Source organism: Thalassophryne amazonica, chromosome 3 (genome assembly GCF_902500255.1).
Source record: "Thalassophryne amazonica chromosome 3, fThaAma1.1, whole genome shotgun sequence".
Classification (NCBI taxonomy): Eukaryota; Metazoa; Chordata; class Actinopteri; order Batrachoidiformes; family Batrachoididae; genus Thalassophryne; species Thalassophryne amazonica.
Window position 1 is genome coordinate 131,133,750 of NC_047105.1, and position 13,621 is coordinate 131,147,370.

Genomic DNA, 13,621 nt, shown 5'->3' on the forward strand with positions numbered 1-13,621 from the left:
ACTAAGATCACAACGTAACCGGCTGCCCTACCAACAGTCCGGCAGCGGCGGCGCTGAGCACGCCGCTCCGGGGTCTGCTGTAGTTCAGTCATGATTGCTAGGATACAGTGTTGTTAACCACCTCACCTAATAGTGCAAGGATCTCCCTGCTTCACTGGCATTGAGACAATCTATTGCTAATTAAATAGACTCCCTTTGTAGCCAGACTTCCCCTTCCACTGTGGAGGCCGCCAACACACGCTGTATCTTACAGTGATGTATCCACGTTGATCTCTCCGCTATCTTTACTGCAGTTGGTGTTGTTAACAGCACTTGGTATAGACCTTCCCAACGAGGACTGGACTCTGATGAACACCCAGTCTCCTGGCTAGACTACTGGAAGGCCGTCCTGTGGAAGATCAAAATTATTCGGCAGTAAATGTGTTTAAGTTATCTCTTTCTGTGTTAATGTCTTTTTCATAAAATTTGCTAATGTTTGTTCCTCATCTGCTGTTTTAGTATCCATGTCAAAATTGGTAGACGATATGGTCGTCCATAAAGTATCTCAAATGGTGTTAACCCTGATGGTGTTGGTGTTATTCTCATATACAATTTTACTAGGTCCAACATTCAATCCAGGTTTGTTTTGTCTCTTCTATACATTTCCTTAATCTTATTTTTATTGCGCCCTTTTATGTGCCCTTTGTCCTTTCCACTAATCCGGCACTGTGTGGTTGATAAGCACAATGATTTTTGAGATTGACCTGTAGCGCTTCTCCTACGTATTGCACTATTGTATTAACAAAATGCGCTCCATTATCTGAATAGACTGTTTCTGGTATTCCAAATCATGGAATGATGTCTTTGCACAATGCCTTAGCCACTGTAAGTGCACCTGCATGTTTTGTAGGGAACAATTCTACCCATTTTGAGAAGGCATCAATTATGACTAAACAAAATTCCTTCCCTTCATGTTTACTCAGCTGTATATAATCCATATGAACCACTTGAAAGGGATATTGTGGTGTTGGAAATTTACCTCTTTGGGGTCTCAAATTGCCTTGTGAGTTGTGTTTTGCACATGTCATGCATGCTCTACAATGCTGTTTTGCATATGCATCGAACCCATAAAGACAAAAAATAAATAAATTGCAATTGCGATATCATACCCCCTGATGAGACATGCGTCACGCCATGGCTCATAATAGCTGCCCATTTAAACATATTTTTTTTTGGCAATATGGGTTTCTTTTGTGGTCATATCCGGAGGGGTGTCATATAGGAGAAAAATAGAAAGAGCTGTTGCCGCCTTTGCGGTTTTGTCAGCAACGTCATTTCCTTTTGAAACACTGTCAGAGCCTTTGGTGTGAGCCGCACATTTGCATATAGCAATTTGGTTAGGCAATTTCACAGCGTACTGAAAGCGTACTGGCTGTCTGTATAAATTGATACAGCCGTACCTTTAAACAGATAGCAAGCTGCAGTTAAAGCAACTAATTCAGCTGCTTGTGCTGAAAATGACGATGGCAATGAAGCAGAATCCAATACTTCTGAATTTGTGACAACAGCATATCCAGATTGTGTTTGTCCATAAGCTTTGTCAGTGGAAGAACCATCCACATACACAATTGTACTGTTTGGGATGGGTGTGTCCTGGAGGTCTGGACGTGCTTTCGTACAGACCGTAGCTACATCAAGACAATTGTGCGGCTCACCATCCTCAGGTAAGGGTATCAATGTGGATGGATTCAATGTTGTACATCGCTCTACCGTAAGATGTGGTTGTGATAATAGCAAGGACATACACGAAAGATGTCTTGCTGGGGACAAAAGGCTCATTTTTGTCTGCAACAGAAGTGCAGAAACTGCATGTGGAACTTCCAGTGTCAACTGATGGAATAGAACAACATTACTGCTACTTTGAACAGCCATAAAGGCTGCAACAACAGCCTGTACACATGGTGGTAGAGCACTTGCCACTGCATCCAATTTAGATGAGTAGTAGGCAACTGGCCTCAATTTTGAGCCATACACTTGAACCAAAACACTAGTCATGAACTTATTCTTACAATCAACTGTTTGAATGAATGGTTTACTATAATCTGGTAGTGCCAAAACTGTGGATGACACTGTTTGTTTTACTTTTACAAAAGCTTCCTCAGCATCTTTGTTCCATTCCAACACGGTTGACATTGAAATATCATCCTTGTACATCAAATCAGAAAGTGGACTAGTCAATTCTGCATAGCAGGGAATCCATGCCCTGCAGTAATTAGTCAGTCCAAGAAATGACATCATCTGCTTTTTGGTTTGTGGTTTTGGAGCATGCAAAATTGCTTCCTTCCTGTCAGACAGGATAGTACGCCCTGTGGCTGATAATTCATGTCCTAAATATTTTACTTTATCCCTACACAACTGAACTTTGTTTTTACTCACTTTGTGGCCATTATCAAATAAGAAACATAATAATGCTACTGTGTCAGTTATGCAGTTTTCTCGTGTGTCAGAGGCAATCAGAATGTCATCAACATACACTAATAGTTGGCTATCTGCCGGTGGAACGAAATTGGCTAAACATGCTGACATGACTTGAGAATAAATAGTTGGACTGTCTGCGTAACCCTGCGGTAATCTGGTAAATGTATATCGTTGTCCTTTAAAGGTAAAAGCAAACCAGAATTGACTATCTGGGTGTACTGGTACAGAAAAAAAAAAAAAAAAAAAATGCATTACTGATATCTATTACAGAAAAACAACTAGAATTTAATCTCAATGAGCTTAACAGTGTGTGCGGATCTGGTACACATGGTGCTCTTTTAATCACAGCAGCATTTACTGCCTGCAGATCTTGAATCTATCTCCATCCCACTGAGGGCGGAGCCTTTTTTTACAGGAAATATGGGTGTGTTACATGGTGAATCTGGACATGGCACTATTACTCCTGCTGTTAATAAATTCTCTATTACCGGCCTGATTCCTTCAATTGCATCAGGTTTCAATGGATACTGTCTTACACATGGTCTGTATTCTGTTTTTGGTCTTATAACTACAGGTTGTGCATTTTTTATCAGTCCTACGTCTGAAGGACCTGTTGTCCACAATCCTGATGGTACAGAAGAGAGAAGATCATCCTCTTCAGGACTCAACTGAAACACTCAGGATTGTGAAGTGGACACATTAATGTGTGTTCCAGCTGTCAGCACCAATGAGACATTAACTGGCACTTTATACAATTTAGTTGATGGACTGAACTCCGTTCGTGGTCCAACTCTGCTCCAATCAGTGGCTGACAAAGCTGTTATGACTGTCAGTCCCAATTCTTGCCATTCTGTCAAATATGGTTTACAAAGTGACACATGTAATGGCATACCTGTGAATCTCAATTTTAAAACATCTTCAGTGGCACCTGTTACTGTTATGACAGCTGTTGAGTTGCCATCATGAATCAAATCGGTCATTGTCAGCTTCACAGGTGAAACATTTTTCAATTTGTTTTCATACACTGGTGTTCCTGGCAATATGCCACTATGGACTCTAAATACACTCTCAAATCTGCATCTAAACTCTATCCATGGCTCTCCTTCTTTCTGAGTTGTCCTGGTAATTTCAGTATAATTTATCTTTGGTCCTAACACACCTTTTGCACGTGTAATCGTAGCTTCCACTCTTGTTTTCAAGACTAGATCATCATGTGTCAGTGGTACGCCTTGTTGATCTGCAGGATTCCAGTCTCCACGTACCTGACTCCATTTAGGGCCACATGCTTTCATCCACACCTGTTGGACTTCAGGTCCATTAAGGTGGTAAGATGTTCTAATGTTTTCTATATCCTGCATAAATCCCTCAATGTCGACATGTGGCGATGGTATCATGTCGACTGCTGCTTTGATATCATCAGCATTCCATGTCCGATATACGAGCATGGTTGATCGCTGTCCTGCTGTTCCTGCACGAGGATTTGGTACTTCTATCATAGGATAGGCACCTCCCTGGTCACTGTGTTCCACCATGGGAGGGGCTGTGGGCACTTTCGCTTGACTGCGTGTTTGTGGTTTTTCTGGTTTTTCACTTTTTACCTTAGGTTTTACTGCTAAATCATACTGTGGTGGCGGTACATCGTCATCCTCTGGTAGAGAGGGATATAAAGGTGGTGTTGTCACCGACGATCCAGCCGGCGGTGATTGTTGAGGCTGTTCTGGTTCTCTGTGCTGAATTATCACATCTTCTTCTGCCTTACCTACAGCTTTCTTTTTCCTTGCTTTCTCTAATCGTCGCTTCTCTGCTCCTTTCTGTCTGTTCTCTGCTTCCTCCTCCCAAAATGCCACTAAATCTGCCCCTACTTTCTGCATCTTTTTCTCATCACCTTTATGTTGCTGTTCTAACTCCTTCTTCAGCTTCTGTATACTGATCAGGTTCAGTCGTCCGTCAAAGTCATGTTTATTAATCCAGGTCTCCAATTTTTTGTTGGTCTTGGATTTTTTTTTGCTTCCATAAATTTCCAGTCGTCAGTTGATAAATTTTCCTTATTTATAGACGTCTTACCCCCCATTTTTATTATCCCTTGTTATAATTTGGACTTCAGACGGGGGCACACCTAGGGTGTTCTAAATCTGAAGTTTTCACACTTTCTTTGGACGTGACAATTAATTTGCCGTCGTGTGGTTGATTCCTTTCACCTCCCCGTAGGAAGCGGAATCACTTGCCTCTGCTTCCACACGCACGGTTGTCACTAACGTTGTCCAAAGTATTACACACACACAGTTTTCACACAGTTATTTACACTTGCGCAAAACACTATTTACACATAGAAACACTCCTAATAATCGTACGCGTATTCTTATGCCAGGGGAGCTCACCCTCCTGTGAAATTTAACTAATGTCCTGCATTAGGGGACTCCGCCGTCCCTGCCAAATTTAACTACTTTTTACAGTGCACGTATTTCTACCCGGGATTTCCTTTACGTATTAAAACAGAGGAGTCCGTATCCTCCTTCCGGAATTTAACTACTTGCGTCCCTCGCAACCGTAGAGGAGTCCGCCCTCCTTACAGAGTTTAACTGCTTTGCATTAACAGACGATTCTGTATCATCGCTTACGGAGTTTAACTGTTTTATGTGATCACTTTTATCCCCTACCGGTACGCGTATATAAACAGAGGAGTCCGCACCCTCCTTACAGAGTTTAACTGCTTTGCATTAACAGACGATTCTGTATCATCGCTTGCGGAATTTAACTGTTTATGTGATCTGATCACCACTCACTCAGTACTATTTACAAAGAAATTCTACTCACTGACTCGACTTCCTGTCTGTCTTCTTCGGGAAAATCTCGTCAACCAGACGATGCCAACGGTGGTCGACAATTGCAGACACGATCAATCGATCGGACCTTGGCCAAGGATTTACGTCTGGACTTGACGACCTCCGCTGGACACCTCCGGTATTGTTGAGCTCCCGGACGTAGCCCCCAGTCAATGTTGGGTATTTTCTCCTCCAAACATTTTTAAACCTTTAACAAGACAAACAGAGTCAAGAAACACCAGTGAGACAGAAAGTCAAATATTACGCGCGGAGTGCGGCCAGGCTGTACACCAAGGCTACACTAAAGTCTGGCCTGCTTTTCCGCTCTTTTTATTAAGAGACGCCCTCATCACATAAACAAAAAACTTGTCCTAAGGGTGGGGGTGATGACGCAAGACAAGTTTCTTCCCGTAACATAAACGCATACGTCAATAAGTGCAGCTGTAAGGAAGGACACTTTCTTTTACACAGGTCAGCACATCTCGTTCGTCTGTTGCAGTTATCAGCTGTTCTGCATCTGCCTGAAGTGTCCTGTCCTTCACACTCCTTCACACTAAGCACCACATCACAACAGTCAAAACGTTCTCTTACTCCCAGTCGTTAAGAGGCTGCGAAAACAAAGTTATATTATAATAATAAGTACATCCAGCCCTTCATTCCCAGCTCAGATTGACCCCAGAGTGCTAAAACAAAATTGAATTCTCAGGCTTGGTTAAGACAGGTGCAAAACAGCACAACACCGTTCTCATGAGAAAGAAGACAAAGCTAAAACAAGGTTGAATAACACATACATTCTCAGGGTGAAGTGCAAACAGCACAACACCGTTTTCATAAGACAGAAGACGAAGGTACAAATGTTTAACAGTGATAACATATATATATATATATATATAAAATCCTTAACAGAAACCTCCAGCAGAACCAGGCTCAGGGAGGGGCAGTCTTCTGCTGGGATTGGTTGGGGCTGAGGGAGAGAACCAGGAAAAAGACATGCTGTGGAAGAGAGCAGAGATCAATCACTAATGATTAAATGCAGAGTGGTGCATACAGAGCAAAAAGAGAAAGAAACACTCAGTGCATCATGGGAACCCCCCAGCAGTCTAAGTCTATAGCAGCATAACTAAGGGATGGTTCAGGGTCACCTGATCCAGCCCTAACTATAAGCTTTAGCAAAAAGGAAAGTTTTAAGCCTTATCTTAAAAGCAGAGAGGGTGTCTGTCTCCCTGATCCGAATTGGGAGCTGGTTCCACAGGAGAGGAGCCTGAAAGCTGAAGGCTCTGCCTCCCATTCTACGCTTACAAACCCTAGGAACTACATACGAGGTCTCTTAGATAATAAACCGACCCTTTTATTTTTTTTTAACTATATGGATTTGAATGACATGCGATTACACCAATCATGCTTGAACCCTCGTGCGCATGCGTGAGTTTTTTCACGCGTGTCGGTGACGTCATTTCCCTGTGGGCAGGCCTTGAGTGAGATGTGGTCCCGCCCTCTCGGCTGAATTCCTTTGTTTCACACGCTGCTCGAGACGGCGCGCGTTGCTTTATCAAAATTTTTTCTGGACCTGTGAGGAATATCCGAGTGGACACTATTCGAGAAATTAAGGTGGTTTTCTGTGAAAAGTTTAACGGCTGATGAGAGATTATGGGGTGTTTCTGTCGGTGTAAGGACTTCCCATGGAGCGGGACGTCCTGCAGCGCTTCCAGGCGCTGTCGTCGGCCTGTTTCAAGCTGAAAACATCCTAATTTAAGGCTTAATTCACCCAGGACATCGTGAGAGAACAGAGAAGATTCAGAAGAGGCCGGCATGAGGAATTTATGCGGACATTCCACTGTTTAAGGACATTTTTTTAATGAAAGACGTACGCGCAAATTCGCCGAGTCGTTTCCGTGACGACTCGGCAAATCTGTGTGCGCCGCGACAGGAAAAACACCTCCGTGTTGAAAACCATTTGTAGAATTCAGGCGGCTTTTAATGGCTTTCAACAAGTGAGTAACTGAGAAATTGTTTAACAGCTTGGGCATGTTCCAACTTGCCCGTTAAGATTTCCAACGGAGGTGTTTTTCCTGCCGTGACCCCCCGCAGTCGGGTCCAGCCCGACATGCGACTCTGCCCGCACGTTCTTTCATTACAAAATGACCGTTAACAATGGAATGTCCGAATAAACTCCTCATGCCGACTTCTTCTGAAAGTTCTCTGTTCTCTGACGACTTACTGCGTCAACAGAGCCTGAAATGTGGAAGTTTTCAACTTGAAACGGCGAGACGCTGCCGCCTCGAAGCGCAGATCGCCGTCAGGCGCCATGGACCGTCCTTAAAGCGACACTACCAGACCAAAATCTCTCATCAGCCGTTAAAATTTTTACCGAAAACCAGCTGAATTTATTGAATGGTGTCCACTCAGTTGTGCCTTACAGTTTTGAAAAATTTTTTATCAAACAAAGCAACAGTCTCTGAGCCATTCCTAAACAATGAAAAAAATTGACGAGCGGGTGGACGACTCCTCACTCAAAGACTGCCCACAGGCGAATGACGTAACCGAGAGGCGTGAAAAAACTCTTGCATGCCCACAAGGGTTCAAGCATGTCTGATGTAATCACACGTGATTCAAATCCATATGGTTTTTGAAAAAAATAATAAGGTCGGATACTTTTCTAATAGACCTCGTATATGCCACTGCCACAGTAACCCTTGATGCACTTGGGTATAAGATCAAAAATTCTCCCCAAAGGGAGAGCCCTCTGTGGAGAAGAAGACTGGAAGCCCAAATCCAATAAGCCCAGAAGGATATTAGCCAACTAACAGAGTTACAGAAGGGCATCATGAATAAGAAGTACAACAAGATATGCATAACTGAGGCCCTGGAAACTGGCAAACAAAGGCTCACAGCTCTGGCTATTTGGCTGAAGAGATGCATCAGAGAAGCAAAGGCTAACAGGCATGTGAGAATTGCGCATTTTGGCATATTTGCCAATTTTAAAATTTCTTACAAAATGTTTTGCATAAGTGTAAATCAGTGTTTTGAAGGTGCACGTTAGACGTCGTAATTTTTTCCTGCTCTCTCATACAGTACTACTGCAAATGGGCACAAATTGGTGTAAAGGCATCGTGGGATTGGACATTGTGTGAGATCCTCTCTGCTTCAGAAAAAAGCAGAGAGGATTCTCTGCTTCTTTCTGAGGACATGTCGCAGTTTAATTAACGTCCCGGTTAGCAACACAACATCAAAGTATGCATGAATGTAAGTCTATCCAGGCACATGCCGTAATAATTAGTGGTCGCTGATGTATTTTATTAGTGATGGAGAAACTGAAGCGTTTTGAACCAGTGAATCAATATGAAGCAACTGTGTTAGAATGGCTGCATTTCGAAGCATTTGATATGATAAATTTGGCGACATCTGCGGCCAATCTTTAACATGATACATGCATGGAACAATAAAGGGCAATATGTCATGAAACAGTAAGGGATTGTTATGTATGTTTAATAAAAGGTTCTATGTGCATCTTGAAATTTTGGACTATATTTTCACTTAAATACATCAATAATATACCTGTGTTACAATATGACTATTCCATCATAAAGTACTGTAAATAATAGAGATATAAATTGTGAAATGCTTGTGCAACTAGGGACTGTTATGACCATAGTTGTACAATATGAAGGGGATTTGGGGCTTCAAAGGTTTTATTTAAAAACAAGATCATCTCAGTGGTATTAGGCTTGAGTCTGTTCCTTTTCTTAGTTACTACCTCTCCAGTTTTGCTGAAGACTCACAGGGTATAGAGGTTGCTGGCATATGAAGATAGATTCTGTCCAGCTTGTAAGGAGTTGGATAAACAGTGCCTTACTGTTTGTATTTCTTCATAATTTATATAAATAAAGTCCAAGACATATTCAGTGACTTGGAAATCATCATCCATCCATCCCCTGACTTGTCTGAAGAAAACTAGCAATAAAACTAATTATTTAAAGATATTATACTAAAGCGGCCCATTTCTTATGCAACCCATCATATTGGCTTTTATATTTTTAATTAATTGATATCAAGTTGTAGAGATCTGCTTTCAGCTTGAGTTTAAAGATGATACTTTTAGAATTTTTTTTTTTTTGTATTTGAAATGGCATAAGCAAATTAAAATGTGTGAAATACCAAGTGTTCCAATACTTTTAGAAGGCAATGAACCACCCTCCAAGGGGGGGAGTGAGAGCGACATTTTTCTATGTACAGTGCATTCAGAAAGTATTCACAGCACTTCACTTTTTCCACATTTTGGTATGTTACAGCCTTATTCAAAAATGGATGAAATTCATGTTTTCCCCTCAGAATTCTACTCACAACACCCCATGATGACAACAAAGTTTTTTAAAATTTTTTGCAAATTTCTTAAAAATAAAAAACTAAGATATCAGACATACATAAATATTCACACCCTTTGCTCAATACTTTGTTGATGCACCTTTCGCAGCGATTACAGCTGCAAGTCTTGGATGGGGGAGCGCCGGTGCACAGCCATTTTCAGATCTCTCCAGAGATTCGGATTCAGGTCTGGGCTCTGACTGGGCCACTCAAGGACATTCATAGATTTGTCCTAAAGCCACTCCTTTGATATTTTGGCTGTGTGTTTCAGGTCACTGTCCTACTGAAAGATGAACTGTCGCACCAGTCTGAGGTCAAGAGCGCTCTGGAGCAGGTTTTCATCCAGGATGTCTCTGTACATTGCTGCATTCATCTTTCCCTCAATCCTGACGAGTCTCAGTTCCTTCTCCTGAAAAGCATCCCCACAACATGATACTTCCACCACCATGCTTCACTGTAAGGATGGTGCCTGGTTTCCTCCAAACACGATGCCTAGCATTCACGCCTTAGAGTGCAATGTCAAGTGTGCAACGAGGAGAGATAACTCACCTGATCATGTTTATGCTAACATAAAGCATACCTACAGACAGTGGTGGGCACAGCTAACCAAAAAGTTAGCTTTAATAACTGGTAATCAGCTAACTGAAAAGTTATCTTTTTTTTTAACACTAAACCGATAAACTGCCTAAAAACTTATCGGAAGCTACAGATAACCGATAACTTTAAATTTTGCCTTCCATACGCTCTCAGCTACTAAGAAGCTGATTTTGAGTTTAAACACTGCCAAAGCTTCTGATAGATCCAAAGGCGATCACAAAACCAAACAGCCAATGAGCCAGTGCTTGTCTTTGTGCACTCTGTCCCTGCTGTAGGAAAGTGTCATTTACCCTGACAGGATACAGTGGTCCAGCGATGAGGCAGAGGTCTTGAAATGGAAAGCAGGTTTGAATTATGGTTTTGCTTTAAAAATAAAATTATTCTGGGTAGAATAACTACATTAATGTAAACTCTTAAAATGTACAAAATGATATATAACACACATCTGTTAATTTTAAAATAATGCACTAATTCTGAAGATTTGAACATTAACACACAGATCCCCAAAGGGATTATGGGTAACAGCCTCCGCTCATACTGATTAGTTGATTCATTCATTCTATGCAAAAACCAACAAGTAAATCAATGTAACGTGTTGGTGTTTACAAATACATGTGCTTTTGTAAAATGTCATTTTTTTTCCATTTGTATAAAAAAAAAAAAAAATGTTCAAGATCCCGCTAGACAGTGCCTAAGCGCACGCGTGATGACATCACAACTCTATCCAATAAGGGAGACAAGGTTTCTTTCAATAACAAGAACTGTCAAAAAACTTTTTCCTGTGTTGAAATTGTGTGGCGATAGGAATCGCCTTTTGAAGCTTGAATAACAATGTCAGTCGCACAAAGAAATCAAATAATAGTGAAAACATGTTTGGTGTGGTCTTATAACAGATCAATCAGTCACTCGGTGAGGCGTCATAACATCAAGCCTGGTTCACATGGCAAGATAATTAGGCCGATATTGGACCCGATTTTCCCCTTCCGACAATCTTAAGGACGCCCCGACAATTGTGAGGCCGCTAACTATAATCTTATCAGATATTCCTGCCGTGTGTGGTTTGTAAGAGCACTCTGATCTGCTCAGAAGGACGTGAGGAGCTAAATGTGACATGCAGCCAATCAGAAAGCGAGGTGTCTGACCTGGGAATGTTCGTGTGTGAATCTGTTTGTGTTGTTTTTACCGTGTGGCTGAAACCACACACTGTACAACTAAACCTGTCAGATCTCCGCATGTGGGGTCTCTCAGGTTTTGGAAACCTACAGATAATTTTAAAATCCTGCAGTTGACAACACTGTGATATAACCGGTCGCCAGTAGATAGCAGTGTTCTATGCATTTTGACGCCGGTTATATCACACGGCCTGAATCACAATTTCGGCTTTTGGAAAAGCAACCTGGGCTTCTTCTGTCTTTTTTTTTTTTTTTTTTTTTTTTTTAACATAAAACAAACACAATAACAACTTCTATAAACCCAGAGAATATATTCATGACAGTTTTAGGCACAATATACAAAGAGTTTAATGCTGTGGTCTGTGTGGAGCCTGATCAGAGCGTCTCAAATGCATTTCTCCTGTCGTGAACTTTTATCCATAATGCATTGCGCACACTGCCCACCACTGCCTACAGAGCGACACCCATCCACCACCTCAGACAATCAGACCACCTTTCTCTGCTCCTCTGTCAGGCTTGCACCCCCTGTCAGGAGGAAAACCAAACCAGCCACCCACACCATCAAAGTCTGGCCTGAATATGCCCCCACCCAGCTGCAGGACTGCTGAGCCAACACACAGTGGAGCATATCTGAAGATCAGGCCCTCGAAACACACACCAAAGTCTGTCCTCTTCTACATCAGGTGCTGTGTTAAAACCGTCACAGAGGACAGAGGCATCTGAGTCTTTCCAAACAGGAAGCCCTGGATGACAAAGGAAGTCCAGACCATGATCAGAACTCATAACTCAGACTTCAGCGTGGGAGACAGAGCTCTCTACAGCGCCACCAGAGCTGACCTGAGGAGGGGTATCAAACAGGCCAAGGATTCCTACAAACAGAAAATGGATGGATACCTGACAGACAATAATCCGTGTCAGATGTGGAAAGGCCTCCAGGCCCTAACGAACTACAAAGGCCACCCTGCCCAACATACTCCAGCATAAGCAGCACACCAGCAAAGGAGTTAAACAACTTCTTTGCCCGGTTCGCGACCATCACCACACACCTGCAGTCACTGCATCCCCCTGGTTCCAGCACCTCACATCTCTCTCCAGGAGCACGAGGTGAGGAAAAACCTAAGAGCAGTGAACCCCAGGAAACCTGCTGGCCTTGATGGTGATTAAAGCATGTGCAGACCAACTGACAGAGATCCTCACCGAACTCTCCAACCTCTCCCTGGCACATGCCATTGTGCCCACATGTCTGAAGGCCTCCACCATTGTCCCCATCCCCAAAAAACCTGCCATAGACAGCCTGAATGATTACAGGCCCATCACCCTGACGTCTATAATCATGAAGTGCCTGGAGCGGTCAATCTCTCAGCACATGAGAGACTGCATCCCTACCTCCCTTGACCCCCACCAGTTTCCTTACAGGGCAAACTGGTCTACGGAGGATGCCATCACCCTCAATCTCCACATAGCGCTCAGCCACCTGGAGAACATGAAGAGCTATGTGAGGGTGCTCTTCGTGGACTACAGCGCAGCATTTAACACCATCATACCGGATATTCTCATCACCACAATGCTGACATTACAGATTCCCCTCCCCACCTGCAACTGGATTAAAAATTGTCTTGAATTCCTCAATAATTTGGTATAATTTATTAATTCATTAGCCTCTATTAGCCACCAAGGCTGCACCTTGTCACCAATCCTGTTTGTGATATTCATGGACAGAATATTGAGGCATAGTCGGGGAGAGGAGGGTTTCCAGTTTGGTGGACTCAGGGTCTCATCACTGCTTTTTGCAGATGATGTGGTCCTATTGGCTTCGTCGGCCGGTGACCTCCAACACTCACTGGATCGGTTCGCAGCCAAGTGTGGAGCGGCTGGGATGAGGATCAGCACCTCTAAATCTGAGGCCATGGTTCTGAGCAGGAAACTGATAGATTGCCTACTACAAGTAGGGAATACAGTCTTGCCCCAAGTGAAGGAGTTCAAGTACCTCGGGGTCTTGTTCACGAGTGAGTGGATAATGGAGCGTGAGATTGGTGGGAGAATCGGTGGAGCAGGGGCAGTATTGCATTCGCTCTACTGTACTGTTGTGACAAAAAGGTAGCTGAGCCAAAAGGCAAAGCTCTCAATCTACTGGTCAATCTTTGTTCCTACTCATCCCTATGGTCATGAGTGTTGGGTCATGACCGAAAGAACGAGACTGCGGGTACAAGC